Source organism: Lissotriton helveticus, chromosome 2_2 (genome assembly GCF_964261635.1).
Source record: "Lissotriton helveticus chromosome 2_2, aLisHel1.1, whole genome shotgun sequence".
Classification (NCBI taxonomy): domain Eukaryota; kingdom Metazoa; phylum Chordata; class Amphibia; order Caudata; family Salamandridae; genus Lissotriton; species Lissotriton helveticus.
Genome location: NC_136060.1, coordinates 280,147,985 through 280,164,568, shown reverse-complemented (window position 1 = coordinate 280,164,568; position 16,584 = coordinate 280,147,985).

The following is a 16,584-nucleotide window of genomic DNA, read 5'->3' as shown; positions in this document are numbered from 1 at the left end:
AAGAACTGGTTATTTATTTATTTTTAAAATTTCTAAAGCGCGCAAATACCTTACGGTGTCTCGGCGTTAGGGGTAACATACCTGTTTCAAACTCTAAACTTCATGGACTTATTTTTTTCATTATCATTGTAAATGCCCTTTGTTTAGTAGAATCCCTGTTTTGTCTCTTCCCTGTCAGATTCAGTCTTTTCCAGCTCAGTGTTTTTTTTCTCAGATGTTCTTCATTGCTCTTTAACATATTTTTAGCACATTAGGGGGCCGATTAGGATGGCGGTTTTTCCGCATCCTCCGGGCCGGCGGAAGTGTCCGCCGGCCTGGAGGATGCGGAAAAACCGCGGCGGAGACTCCAAAGACCCACCGCCAAATTAGGATGGCTGGTGGGTCTGGAATTCCGTCCGCCGCTTTTCCGCCGCGGTCGGCTTCCGACCGCGGCGGAAAAGCTATAACATGGCAGGCGGTGTCTATGAGACACCGTCCGCCATATTATGATGTTTCTGTAAATATGCTTTTCCACGGCGGCTTTTCCGCCATGGAAAAGCATACGGACATTCACTTTGGGGGCCCGTTGCGGGCCCCCTGGGTGAATGGGGGGTGGGAGGTGCACATGGGGGGTACCTATGGTACCCCCCAGCATTTGGGTACACAAAGCAGCAGGCACCGGGCGGTGCCTGCCGCTTTGTGCATGTAAATGCAACACATGCATTTTTAACATTGCGGCGGGTGCAGCTTGAAGCTGCACCCGCCGCAATGTTAATAATAGAGGATGTGACCGCCACCCTGGCGGTCACATCCTAATTGCCATGGAGGGACCGCCGCTGCCCATGCGGACGGTCCCTCCTACTCATCGGCCCCTTAGTGTCTAGTGGTGAGAGGGTGGGGGCGCCCACCTCCGCATCACCAGGGACCATTGGTCCCCATGCCTCATACGGTGGCGGTGTGGAGGGGTGGGACTAGGGGTAGTAGAGGTGATAGGGAAGGGGCTTGTTTTTCGGGACCAAGGGTGGTTCGGTGGTGATGTGCACAATTAGCTTTTCACAAATGCAGATATGGAAAACAACACAAAATAGGCAAAAAGCAATATGTGGTTAATTTTATTCTTTTTGATATCCTGATCAGAAAAATTGGACCGATGTGTCAAGGGTCTGATGGGCTGACTCTGATAGCATTTAAGGATGATGTGTAGGAACAACTATATTCTTTTTTTTTGTTTAAGAAATTTCTATTAGGCATTTAGTAAGTAATACAAAAAAAAAACAAATCATGAATAGTAAGTAAAAAGTACAATGGTAAATAGCAGTTAAATGACAAGAATAAAAGAAAAAAGAGCTAAAAGTGAAGAAAAGAAAGAGAAGATAAGAAAGAGGGAAAAGAAAAGAGAGAAAGAAAGAAAAGAGCAAAAAGGAGAAAGAGAGAAGGAAAAGATGAGCAAGAATTACTACGTGGGATTAAAAGCACGTAATAAGGGTGGAGGATTAGAAGAAAGGTAAGAAGTGAAAGGAAGCCAGAGTAGATCAGATTTAATTTTTAAAGGGACAGAGGTGTATGATGCAATAGAGATTCTGTGTTCGTCACAGATAAAGTTCCACCAAGCGTGGACAGAAAGCTTAGAGTTATCTTTCCAACACGATAAAATAACTTTAAATGCAAGAGCAATAAACAGGTCTAATAACTTAGAGGAAGAAGATACAATGTCAATATCATCAGATAAGGAACCTAGAAACACATTCAATAAAGATAACGGGGAGGAAAAGGAAAACATTTGCATGCAGATGTTCCAAATTTCATTCCAAAAGGATACAACAGGGGAACATTCGTATAGTTGGTGTTTGAGAGTACCCGGTTCCTTGGAACATGACCAACAAAGAGGAGAGGAAACTTGAGAGAACTTATGGATACTAACTGGGGTAAGAACCACTCTATGATAAATAAAAAATAAAGATTGCGTAATACGTGCAGCAACAGATATTTTAAAAAGTTTGGACCATAAACCATCCCACAATGTAATAGATAAGGAGACATCCAAGTCAGTCTCCCAAGCAATCTCTACATGTGATTTAGAACGTTCTGAAACATTAAATAACAAAATTCAATACACAAATGCAGCTTTAGGTAGTTGAGTAGAGAATAAAGGGTATAGTGGAGTGGTGGGGGTGAAGGAGGAAAAAGAAAGCGATGGGGAGATGGAAGATAGATGAGATTGGATAGAAGATGTGATAATGGTATATTCAGTAACAAACGATGCAGGCAGATGAAATACATTTTGCAATGTTGGGAAGGGAATAAGGGAAGAATCATCAAAAAACTGATGTACAAATATGATACCCTTCTCTTTCCAGTGTTTAAAGTAAAATGATTTACCTTTGTATCTAATGAATTTGTTGTACCACACCACGGAGGCTAGGAAACATTGAAGAGGGGATAGAGTAGATGAAAAAATAGATTGTATTAGAAATTGGGAGTATTTCAAAATGGGACATTTAGAGAGAAAAGTGCTATTAGACATGAAAACAATATGCTGAAATGTGAAATCTTTGAGAAGGGAGCGTTCTAGGAGTACCCACTTAGGCACAGGGGTGTCAACAAAGTCATAAGCCAAGGAAAAGGACTGCTTAATCAAAAAGGCAGAATGGTAAGATTTAAAATCAGGAAAGCGAACACCACCTTCTTGTTTAGGTCGAATTAGCTTGTGTAGTGCAATGCGTGGATGTTTGTTATTCCATAAAAATGTTATACAAAGAGAATTGATTCGTGTAAAATAAGATTTAGGAATTTTAAAAGGGAGCATGGAAACAGTGTATAGAACATGTGGGGTAATCATCATTTTAATAGTATCTAATCTACCCCACCAGGAAAGAAATAATGGGGACCATATTTGAAGAAGGGATTGAATTTTGTTAAGTAGTGAATCAAAGGTTAATTTAAGGGTGTCTTTCAATGAGGAAGAAAACCATATGCCAAGGTATTTAATTTTGGTGGGACACCATGCAAAATCAGTATTGTTAAACATGTATTGGAAGCAGAGTGGATTAAGGGGTAGAACGTCTGTTTTTGATAAGTTGAGCTTATAACCTGATATGGAGGAATACAAAGTAACCTCATTCAAAAAATGTGGAAGGGAGGATTCAGGATTGGACATATATATGAGAACATCATCTGCATAAGCAGATAGTTTAGTTTCTGTGGAGGAGAGTGTAAGGCCAGTAATATTAGAGTTGGAGCGAATACGCTGTAAAAAAGGCTCGAGACATAAAATAAATAGCATGGGGGAAAGGGGACAGCCTTGTCTCGTGCCTCTATTCAATGAAAAAAACCTGGAAAATTGGTTGTTGACAAATATACTGGCACGAGGGGAAGAATAAAGTAGTTGAACTAAGGAGATAAAAGAGGGACCAAAACCAAACCATTTGAGAGAACGAAACATGAATTGCCAATTAATACGATCAAAAGCTTTTTCAGCGTCTAGGGATAGGGCCGCCAATGGGACTTTAACATGTTTAGCTTGCGCAATGACATTGGAAAACAAGCGAGCATTGTCAGCGGCGAGTCTGCCCTTGACAAAACCGACTTGATCTGTGTTAATTAAACAAGGAATAATAGATTCTAGACGAGAGGCAAGGATTTTAGCAAAAATTTTGCAATCATAGTTAATTAATGAAATTGGTCGATAATTTTTACATTGCGAGTGATCTTTATCAGGTTTAGGAATAATGACAATAAGAGCGTCCAAAAAGGACCCAGAGGCTTTGGCATCAGAGATAAATGAATTAAATAATTGAAGGAGCTTAGGTGCAAAAAAAGAGTGAAAAGATGAATAGAATTCAACAGGCAAACCATCAGGGCCGGGGGCTTTTGATTTTTTAAAATGGTTAATGGCTGTAATAATTTCTTGAAGAGTGATTTCCCGTTCTAACAGATCAAAATCCGTTCGAAGGGAAGGGGGAGCTGGAAGGCCCTCAAAAAATGTTGATAAGTTTGCTTCAGAGGGGTGTGTATCATCTGTGTATAAGGTCTGGTAATAATTATGAAATACCTCGGCAATGTCCTCATCAGAAGTGACTAGTGTGTTAGAAGAATCATTGAAGATCGGACCAATCGTTTTACGTTCAGATTTAATTTTCAAATAATTTGCCAACATTTTCCCTGCTTTATTCTGGCCTCCATGGAATTTGGATTTAATTTTAAGAAGGGTATGACAAGCTTCATTGGTGATAATTTTGTTAAGGTCGGTTTTGGCTAGGATTAGCTCCTGAAGAGCCGAGGAGGATTTAGAGGAAAAATAAGAATGTTCAAGACTCTTGATTGCTGTAAGCTGGTCTGCATATTTTTGTTTATTTAGCTTCTTCTTTTTGGAAACATAGGATATGGTAAATGCTCGAAAGGAAGCTTTAAAAGCATCCCAAGTAATGGAAACGGAAGTGTCCAGGGGGTTATTAAAAGAGAAGAACTCATTGAAAAATGTCGTACTCTCTTTCATAAAGGTGGCGTCAGATAATAGAAAAGAATTAAACTTCCAACGACTAAATTTAGAGGAAATGAGGGAGAGATCAAGGGTAGTATACACAGGAGCATGATCAGAGATAAAATTGGAACCAATGACAGACTTTTGAATGGAGGGCAACAAAGACTTACTAACCATAAGATAATCAATTCTTGAGCGGGTGTGGTGAACATTAGAAAAAAAAGTATATTCAAGCAAATCTGGGTTGCACGACTTCCAAGAATCATATAGAGGACGAGAGGCAATGGCAGATTGAAAACTCTTATGGGATTTGTCAGGTTGAAATTTACTGGAGGATAATCTATCTGAAAAAGGGTCTAACCATTGATTAAAGTCACCAGCAACAATAAAATCAGGACAATCTATGGATGAAATTAAAACTTTCATATCTTTCCAAAATTGTGGATCAGGGCGAACAGGGCCATATATATTAAGTAATACAATTGTTTTGTTTTGAATAACAACCTTAGCCATTGCCCAACGTCCTTCAGCGTCATTACTAGAAGAAACAATTTGAACATTTAAAGCTTTATGAAACAGTATAGCAACCCCTCCTTTTTTTTGAATAGCAGGCGAAAATACAACCTGGCCCACCCATTGTCGTTTAAGCTTAAGAGATTCAACATCAGAACAATGCGTTTCCTGAAGAAAAACAACCTGTGAATGAAATTTAGATAAATGAGACAGTACCTTTTGACGCTTGACAGGATGACCAAGACCTCGTATGTTCCACGAGACAAAATTACACATGGTGGTAAGAGGGGAGGATGGGTGACAGGTGAAGGAAACACATGGCAAGGAGATCACTACAAAAGGGGAGACAAAAATTGCATGAGTAATCAAAAGGGAGGACTCCCAAAACACTCACAATACCAAGACCATAGAAAACCATGAATATATAAAATGACCATATGAAAAACAAAGAGAGAAGTAGAGAGCGCTCAGGAATAGCACAGCATGGAAAATGGGAAGAAAAGCAAAACAACCAAAGAGAAAGAGAGGAAAAAAGAAAGAAAGAGAAAAAATAGAAGAGAGCAGAAAGACAAGGAGTAAACAGATCAAGGCACAAAGGCCTAAACGGAAAAGAAGAGAGTAACCAAAACATCTGAGGCGAGGATGCGCCAGCGAGAGAACTCAGCCCATGAGCTACCAAAAGACAGGACGTATACAAAAAGGAAAAACACAAGGATGTGAGGACAGAACCTCAAGTAGAAGATCCAGACTAAAGGAGAAGAAGCAAAAGAGGTCAGGAAGAGTCGAAGAACAACAATGAACAAAGGTAGGAAGATAAAACATTAATGAGCAGTGTCCATATTGGAAGGAGAGACACTCATAAGATATTCATGCAGTTTTTGCGGATCATCATAGGATCTGGTACGGCCATTATGCGTGATCTTGCAGAAGCAGGGATGGAGGATTCCATATTGAATGTTCAATTGTCGCATTAAAGGTCGAAGATTCAAGAACTCCTTGCGTCGTGCGTTCGTCGCCGAGGAAAGGTCCTGTGAGATGAAAATGTTATGACCAGACCACTGAAGACGACGTTTGAGTCTGGCGGCTTTCAGGACAGACATTAATTCTGTGAATTCGAGAAACAGCATAATGATACCACGAGGTTTGGAGGAGTTGGAATTAACACGACCAAGACGATGGGCCCTCTGGATATTAAGAGGGTGCGAAGCTGGTTGAAGATCCAAAAGTTCCTGAAGAAATTTACGTATAAAGGACACCATGTCAGGGCCCTCCAAATTTTCCGGAACACCATAAACGGGTAGATTGTTCCTACGGTTACGATTCTCCAAATCCTCGGTGTGGAGTTTGAGTTTGAGGATCTCCTGTTCCAACAATGGAATTTTAGTTGAGACATCTTGAATATCGCTCACACGCTGTTCCAGATTTAAAACTTTGCCCTCCATAACAGCCCAGCGCTCTTCAATTTGTTGAAGCTTTGCATTAGTAGCGGACATAAAAGGTTGGAGACCACGCACCTCTTCAAGAATGGAATCCAAAACAGGATTAGAAGAAGATGCAATAGGAGAAGGTGGGTTATTTTTAGGCCTCTTCGGTGTGGTTCCAGTTTGTGACATCTTAGGAGAGGTGGAAGTATTTGCCATAATGATGGACACCTGCGAAATTGCCGTAAGCAGATAGGTACCAACAAGGAACAGCAGCGTCTAAAGAACTGGCTTAGAGAAACTCAGGCAGTAAGAGGGGCATACAGGGCGTGGCTTAAAATGGAGCAGCCAAAAACGCACTACTTTTGAGTGCGGATACCCTCACTAGATTGGGAGTAGCAAGAGAAAACCAGCAATACTGTGTAATAAAAACCACAGCATAAAAAAGAGAGCATCAATGTAAGCCAGCACAAATATAAGACTGTAGTTCGTAAAAACAAAGTCACTGGAACGATGTCGTCACCAAAGGAAGAAAACAGAGGCACAATGAAGACTTAACCCAGTAGCTCCTAAAATGGCGGCCGTGGTTTCTCCACACAAAAAGGAAAAAAAAACAAGTCCAATACGAAATTAGAGAGCTGGGAGACACAGGAGGCAAAGGATGGAAGCTCAATTAAAAAAATATGAGCAAAGAATTCCAAGTAGAAGGACTCAAAAGCAGGCACATGAAAGACCCTCAATAAGTCGTGGAGCACTGCACATGAATGGGTCCTAAAATGGCGGCCATATGTCGTCAGACAGAGTGTATTAACAGCACAAAACCAGAGGCAGAATGCATTGTGTAGTCAAAAAGGGGAAAACGCTGTTAAAAAATAATGAAGTAATGCCATAAAGTCACCAAACGTAGGTAGGAAGAAGCGCAGCATTAAAGAAGGTGAAGGAGGACACTCGCGGCAAACAGGAAACAAAATGGTGGCCGTCCGAGTTGAGGAGACAGCTCAGATTACCGGATCAAATATCTGCCTTTCCACCGCAGAGGGACACTGCATAGTTGTTTCCCCATAATCTGTACACCTTCCGATGCCACTGCCGTTCCTGAAATCCGCTCGAAAAGCGGCTGGAAAGGACCTCACGACATCCGCGGTTTCGCCCAGAGCGGAGCTCACGGGAAGTCCGTCCTCTGTAGCTGGCGCGCAAGCCACGCCCCCGAACAACTATATTCTAATCTGTTCTCTAAATTGCTGCGGGCTAAACAATAGAAAGAAGATGGGTATTTTAGCAAAACTCATTAGATATATGGATATAGACTTATTATATCTACAGGAGACTCATGTCTCTTGGAACAACCGTGCTTGGCTAAGAGAATTGGGTCTCGATCTCATTGCATGTACTCGACAAGCCACAAGTATTAGGGGGGTAGCTATAATGGCAAAGCAAGGCACGTTTACCACTAAGCATGTGAAGGAGGCTAATCTAGGTCGCTGGGCAATCACTGAAATACTTATTAAGGGATCATCATACACTATTTGTTCTTTGTATGGCTCCAACCTAGATGACCATACCATCCTACATTTTCTGAGTATTGAACTTGCTTTATGGCCCTCCCCATAGTTTTATGTGGGTATTTTAATATTCATTTGAAAGCTAATTTTAATCTGTATAGCAATACCCCATACCCTGGGAGGAAGGGCAAGACATTCAAAGCCATACGGGGGCTCTGTCATGAACATGCCTTGGTAGATATCTGGCAAAGACAGCGTCAGACTGAGCCCGGTTTTTTCACTGTACATTTGTACGACTAGATTATTTTTTGGTATCTCACTCAATTATAGAAGGGACTAGCTGTGAGCTCCATCCTAGAATAATATCGGATCATAATCCGTTAATAATGCAAATTCCGTCTAGTAGCTCAACACAAGCCAAAGCAACATGGACATTTGATAGAAAACTACTGTTAGAACAAGAGTATTGTAGCTGCATGACAAACTGGATGACAGAGTTCTTCTGTAGGAATAAGGATACAGCCCCTGAGCTAATTGTCTGGGATGACTTTAAGGCAGCTGTGAGGGGGGGGACTCTCAGCTTTTTCTTTTCACTGACAGAAGGTGATTAAAGTGAGGATTAATGGCTGGGTTAATCAGCTTCGAGAAATAGAGGAAGAGCTCATTCGAGTAATTACAGATCAGTAAAAAAGAGAGGAATGCCAACGTCAGATAGCAATTGTAGGAAATAGAATACATCAAGATTTTGGGGAGGAACTTGCTGTTAAGTTTATTCAATATCGAACTGATGTATATGAATTCGGCGAAAATACTGGCAGATTGCTGGCTAAAAGACTACAACATAAGGGTGTTTATAATAGAATATGCCAAATTAAAGATAAAAGTGGACAGATTCCAGATCGACCGGCAAAGGTGCTGGAGGTTTTTCAAGAGTTTTATAAGGTGCTTTACTCCCCTGATGAGGATGATTTAGATTCATCGGGTGAGGAATTTCTGCATGACTATATAACGTCCAAGGTTACACTGGAACAGAAGGCTATTCTCACCTCTCCAATAACTAGGGAGGAGATGGAACTTGCTATAGCCTCACTGGCAGCGGGTAATGCTGCTGGTCCTGATTCATATCGAACACTCGGGCAAACCCTATAAGGAGAGCTTGAAATTTTGTTTTCACTCGCTCAGCAGGGCCCGATCCCTGATTCTTCGGTACAAAAGGGGGTGGTGATGGATGGAGCATCTGAACCAATCAAACACTCACACCCAGTCAAAAGATCTGGGTTTGATCCATCACCGTTCTTTAGCCCACTCTGCCACCCCAGTTCAGACATGGCTATATGCAAATCAGTCTGACCCTGTGCCTCATGGGAACAGTCCAGCCTGAACTGCCAAGCCATGCCTTCCCTGGACCAGAAACAAGCTTCCGAGGACCGGTTTCTGGCATTCCAGCCGTCTTCAGCCCGGCTTGCTTGAATCCAGTGGCAAAGTGAGTAAGGGGCTCATGTCTGAACATACCCTGCCGCACTTATGGCGGCTAAAAGCGGTACAAAAGGGGGTGGTGATGGACGGAGCATTTGAACCAATCAAACACTCACACCCAGTCAAAAGATCTGGTTGAATCCAGTGGCAAAGTGAGCAAGGGACTCACGTCTGAGCATACCCTGCCACACTTATGGCGGCCAAAAGCGGTACAAAAGGGGGTGGTGATGGACGGAGCATCTGAACCAATCAAACACTCACACCCAGTCAAAAGATCTGGGTTTGATCCATCACCGTTCTTTAGCCCACTCTGCCACCCCAGTTCAGACATGGCTATATGCAAATCAGTCGGACTCTGTGCCTCATGGGAACAGTCCAGCCCGAACTGCCAAGCCATGCCTTCCCTGGACCGGAAACAAGCTTCCGAGGACCGGTTTCTGGCATTCCAGCCGTCTTCAGCCCGGCTTGCTTGAGTCCAGTGGCAAAGTGAGCAAGGGACTCACGTCTGAGCATACCCTGCCACACTTATGGCGGCCAAAAGCGGTACAAAAGGGGGTGGTGATGGACGGAGCATCTGAACCAATCAAACACTCACACCCAGTCAAAAGATCTGGGTTTGATCCATCACCGTTCTTTAGCCCACTCTGCCACCCCAGTTCAGACATGGCTATATGCAAATCAGTCGGACTCTGTGCCTCATGGGAACAGTCCAGCCCGAACTGCCAAGCCATGCCTTCCCTGGACCGGAAACAAGCTTCCGAGGACCGGTTTCTGGCATTCCAGCCGTCTTCAGCCCGGCTTGCTTGAGTCCAGTGGCAAAGTGAGCAAGGGACTCACGTCTGAGCATACCCTGCCACACTTATGGCGGCCAAAAGCGGTACAAAAGGGGGTGGTGATGGACGGAGCATCTGAACCAATCAAACACTCACACCCAGTCAAAAGATCTGGGTTTGATCCATCACCGTTCTTTAGCCCACTCTGCCACCCCAGTTCAGACATGGCTATATGCAAATCAGTCTGACCCTGTGCCTTATGGGAACAGTCCAGCCCAAACTGCCAAGCCATGCCTTCCCTGGACCGGAAACAAGCTTCCGAGGACCGGTTTCTGGCCCTCCAGACGTCTTCAGCCCGGCTTGCTTGAATCCAGTGGCAAAGTGAGCAAGAGACTCACGTCTGAGCATACCCTGCCACACTTATGGCGGCCAAAAGCGGTACAAAGGGGGTGATGATGGACGGAGCATCTGAACCAATCAAACACTCACACCCAGTCAAAAGATCTGGGTTTGATCCATCACCGTTCTTTAGCCCGCTCTGCCACCCCAGTTCAGACATGGCTATATGCAAATCAGTCTGACCCTGTGCCTCATGGGAACAGTCCAGCCCGAACTGCCAAGCCATGCCTTCCCTGGACCGGAAACAAGCTTCCGAGGACCGGTTTCTGGCATTCCAGCTGTCTTCAGCCCGGCTTGCTTGAATCCAGTGGCAAAGTGAGCAAGGGACTCACGTCTGAGCATACCCTGCCACAATTATGGCGGCCGAAAGCGGTACAAAAGGGGGTGGTGATGGACGGAGCATCTGAACCAATCAAACACTCACACCCAGTCAAAAGATCTGGGTTTGATCCATCACCGTTCTTTAGCCCACTCTGCCACCCCAGTTCAGACATGGCTATATGCAAATCAGTCTGACCCTGTGCCTTATGGGAACAGTCCAGCCCGAACTGCCAAGCCATGCCTTCCCTGGACTGGAAACAAGCTTCTGAGGACCGGTTTCTGGCCTTCCAGACGTCTTCAGCCCGGCTTGCTTGAATCCAGTGGCAAAGTGAGCAAGAGACTCACGTCTGAGCATACCCTGCCACACTTATGGCGGCCAAAAGCGGTACAAAGGGGGTGATGATGGACGGAGCATCTGAACCAATCAAACACTCACACCCAGTCAAAAGATCTGGGTTTGATCCATCACCGTTCTTTAGCCAGCTCTGCCACCCCAGTTCAGACATGGCTATATGCAAATCAGTCTGACCCTGTGCCTCATGGGAACAGTCCAGCCCGAACTGCCAAGCCATGCCTTCCCTGGACCGGAAACAAGCTTCTGAGGACCGGTTTCTGGCATTCCAGCTGTCTTCAGCCCGGCTTGCTTGAATCCAGTGGCAAAGTGAGCAAGGGACTCACGTCTGAGCATACCCTGCCACAATTATGGCGGCCGAAAGCGGTACAAAAGGGGGTGGTGATGGACGGAGCATCTGAACCAATCAAACACTCACACCCAGTCAAAAGATCTGGGTTTGATCCATCACCGTTCTTTAGCCCACTCTGCCACCCCAGTTCAGACATGGCTATATGCAAAACAGTCTGACCCTGTGCCTCATGGGAACAGTCCAGCCTGAACTGCCAAGCCATGCCTTCCCTGGACCGGAAACGAGCTTCCGAGGACCGGTTTCTGGCATTCCAGCCGTCTTCAGCCCGTCTTGCTTGAATCCAGTGGCAAAGTGAGCAAGGGACTCACGTCTGAGCATACCCTGCCACACTTATGGCGGCCAAAAGCGGTACAAAAGGGGGTGGTGATGGACGGAGCGTCAGAACCAATCAAACCCTCACACCCAGTCAAAAGATCTGGGTTTGATCCATCACCGTTCTTTAGCCCACTCTGCCACTCTGCACAGGACTACCTTTGTAGTCTTGAAAAAGAAAGACAAATCAGAACTTAGCCCTTCTTCCTACCGCCCTATTTCTCTAATTTTCACTGATAGTAACATTTACGCCAAAATTATCGCGCTCAGGCTAGGAAAGGGTATTGCTCCCTTAGTATCCATCCATCAGCATGGTTTTATACCTGGTCGTGACACATCAGACCAGATCCTCTCCTTAGTAAACTGGATGATAACTGACAGATTAAGGCAGCTATGGTTAACAGCGTGGCCTATAAAACATTAGCTTACGCCGATGATGTCGCCATTTTTACGACGGACATCAGTTCTGCTCTTCCAGCAGTCTATGATTTAGCAAAGCAGTTCAGCTCAGTGTCGGGCTATACGTGAATGTTGACAAAACTCAGTTCATACACTCAGACTTCTGAAAGCCAGTAGGGATTCCAATAGCCCCAGTAACAATTTATCTGGGGGTGAAGATTACGCCAACTGTAGAGCAGATACCAGAACTAAATATGTTACCAATTATTAAAGATATGAACGAGACTTTGGAAAGATTAGACCATTTACACCTCTCGCTACACGGTTGCGGCAATGTCATTAAAATGTCTATATCCCCCAAATTTTTATATTTATTTCGGACTATTCCCCTAGAATTTCCGACTCAATGCATTTCTAGTGCAGAAAGGGTTTGGACAAGATCCCTGTGGGGTTATCACAAAGCCAGAAGGGCAGCTAAATGGCTATTACTCCCAAGATCAAGGGGTGGCTGGGGTTTACGCTTAATATTATATCATTGGGCTGCATTGTTACAGCAAACGGGGATACTACTGGTTGGGGGTAAGGCGGCGGTACCCGAATTCGCTAGACCTACAATTTTTGAGGTTCTACTTGGAGAAGATGCACGCCATTGTCTAGTTAAAAAGTTATTATAAGAAAACTAAATTCAAAGTTATCCAATCTGCTTATACTGTTTGGAAAAAAATGTGACGTCGGCTCGGCATATCGAATATAAATGCTTACACCCCTCTGCTGGCACATGGGCTTCTACCTTCAATTTTTCAGGATCAGATCACTATTAGTTGGGGTGCTCTCGGAATTAATGTATTGGGCATGTTTTTTTTTTGATGGTTAAATCACCTCTTTTTTCTAACCTTCAAGAAAAATATGGGCTTCCTACCAGATTTTTTAAAAAAGTTTTTACAAATTAGGAGCTACTTGGTCAAGAATGTAACACTGAGAGAAGATCAGTTTGGGAAAATTCCTTTGGTGGGAATCATAGAGAATAGAACCCGGATTGGGAGAATATATCAATGACTCATTTCCGGCTTGTCTGATGGTATAGCTATTCAAAATGACAGGTGGGATAGGAAATTTGGTAGGGTACTGACCTGGAAGCTTCTCTTGAGTTGGCCAATCAGATTTTAATAAATGGCAGCTTGAGGGCCCAGCATTACATGTCAGCATTTGACTTATATTATACCTCAGGGAAAATCTCGAAATGATCTGGGAATCGTGGGAACTCGTGTAGCAGATATGGGACATTGGCTGCTGGCACAATTCATATGTTTTTGCATGTCCCAAGCTGGCCAAATATTGACAAGATATTGAATTATTTTTAGCCCAGATTACGGGCAAAATAGCGACGTTAACACCTACCTTAGTGATTGTGGGGGTAGACCAGACTCAGAATATGGCTGGGTGGAATAAAGCTGAAAAAGGCTTCCTGTTTATTTCCATGGCTATCTTGTGAGCGGGAATAACTTCTCAATGGATCAGTCCTAACTCCCCTACGTTCATAAATTGGAGGACCCGGCTGCTAGCTTTATACAACATGGACTTAGCTGTATACAGATTAAAAGGGCGCAGGAGGTGTGAAATGGGAAGGAAAATCTGGGGCCCATTTATCAATTGGATAGGATGAACCTTGTTTCTTTTCTATTGCAATGTGGGACAGCCCTCTCTCTTTCTTTTCTTACCTGCTGTTTTATTCATGTTTTGCCATAACATTTGTATTTAAGATGTAATACATTTTTTTTTAAAACAAATAAAAACCCTACAAAGGGCAGTAGGAAAGATCCTTGCAATATGTCTAACCACTGACAATCGCTTAGGATAGCATTCCAATCCATCATTCTGTTGCACACCATGCCATTTCAATTTGGACCCAGACATATGCAAATCAGTCTTGACTCTGCTCCAATGGGAACAGTGCAGCCCAAACTGCCAGGCTATTTCCTACTTGGACAGGAACATAAGCAACCCAAGAACAGATTCGCTCTGATTGATGGTCTTAAATGGGTGTATGTTGGTTCCGGTGGCATAGTGAGCAAGGGTAACTCTGAGGGTGCAGTGTTGATAAAAGAAAGGGCAAGCTGGACAGCATATTACCCCTACACTATCTATTAGCTCTAAGCTTGTTCTTACTTGCCCTTATTTTTTACTTACTTCTTAGTTTCATATCTTTCACTTGGAAAACGTCAGCTATATTTAGCTTTTATGAAGATAGATCTGTGAAATTATTATATTTGATCAATTATGTTTGCTTTGTCTTTCCTGTTTCGAATATACATATCAATGATTTGTTTTAAATCTAAATGAAACTATTTATTACATTGAATTGAGATTTCTCCATCTGTTCTGAGCCAGTACAGCTGTAGTCAAAGTATATGCTTACTTATACAGCACAGTGATACAAAAGGGGATGATGGACGGAGCGTTTGAACAAATCAAACACTCACTGATGAGGATTATGAGGATTATGAATCCGAAACCGGTCCCAGGATGCTTGTTTCCGGTCCATGGAAGACATGGCTTGGCAGTTCGGGCTGGCCTGTTCCCATGAGGCACAGGGTCAGACTGATTTGCATATAGCCATGTCTGAAATGGGGTGGCTGAGTGAACTAAAGAATGGTGATGGATTAAACCCAGATCAGTTGACTGGGGGTGAGTGTTTGATTATGAATCCGAAACCGGTCCCAGGATGCTTTTTTCCGGTCCAGGGAAGACATGGCTTGGCAGTTCGGGCTGGACTGTTCCCTTGAGGCACAGGGTCAGACTGATTTGCATATAGCCATGTCTGAACTGGGATGGCTGAGTGAACTAAAGAATGGTGATGGATTAAACCCAGATCAGTTGACTGGGGGATGAGTGTTTGATTTGTTCAAACACTCCGTCCATCATCCCCTTTTGTATCGCTTTGTTCGCCCTAAGTGTGGCAGGGTATGCTCAGACGTGAGTCCCTTGTTCACTTGGCCACTGGATTCAAGATAGCCTGGCTGATGAGGATTATGAATCCGAAACTGGTCCCAGGATGCTTGTTTCCGGTCCAGGGAAGACATGGCTTGGCAGTTCGGGCTGGACTGTTCCCTTGAGGCACAGGGTCAGACTGATTTGCATATAGCCATGTCTGAACTGGGGTGGCTGAGTGAACTAAAGAATGGTGATGGATTAAACCCAGATCAGTTGACTGGGGGATGGGTGTTTGATTTGTTCACACACTCCGTCCATCATCCCCTTTTGTATCGCTTTGTTCGCCCTAAGTGTGGCAGGGTATGCTCAGACGTGAGTCCCTTGTTCACTTGGCCACTGGATTCAAGATAGCCTGGCTGATGAGGATTATGAATCCGAAACCGGTCCCAGGATGCTTGTTTCCGGTCCAGGGAAGACATGGCTTGGCAGTTCGGGCTGGACTGTTCCCTTGAGGCACAGGGTCAGACTGATTTGCATATAGCCATGTCTGAACTGGGGTGGCTGAGTGAACTAAAGAATGGTGATGGATTAAACCCAGATCAGTTGACTGGGGGATGAGTGTTTGATTTGTTCAAACACTCCGTCCATCATCCCCTTTTGTATCGCTTTGTTCGCCCTAAGTGTGGCAGGGTATGCTCAGACGTGAGTCCCTTGTTCACTTGGCCACTGGATTCAAGATAGCCTGGCTGATGAGGATTATGAATCCGAAACCGGTCCCAGGATGCTTGTTTCCCGTCCAGGGAAGACATGGCTTGGCAGTTCGGACTGGACTGTTCCCTTGAGGCACAGGGTCAGACTGATTTGCATATAGCCATGTCTGAACTGGGGTGGCTGAGTGAACTAAAGAATGGTGATGGATTAAACCCAGATCAGTTGACTGGGGGATGAGTGTTTGATTTGTTCAAACACTCCGTCCATCATCCCCTTTTGTAATACTTATAGAGCACATCACAGATAAAAATCTCCTTGTAATGCTACTGGTATTCCTGTTATTCCTGGCACAAGATCTTTGACTATTTCCATCACCAATGTTCAGAATCATAATGCTGAGACAGCAAGGCTTATGTTCAAGTCAGTCCTTTTATGTCTACAACATGTTTGCCAGAAGGAGGCTTAAACATCCATGAACCTCCAGCATCCAGCCCCAAGAATGTATAATGGAACTCTGTTTAATATGCAATACCCAGCATAGCGAGGGCCTCACAGAAGAATGCCTAAACCCAATCAAACAGAGAGATCATACCCTTAACCACTGCTAGAGCATTTCAAATGAGGAAGTATGAAAAGAACCCTCCCCCCCTTTTGTGGACTGAT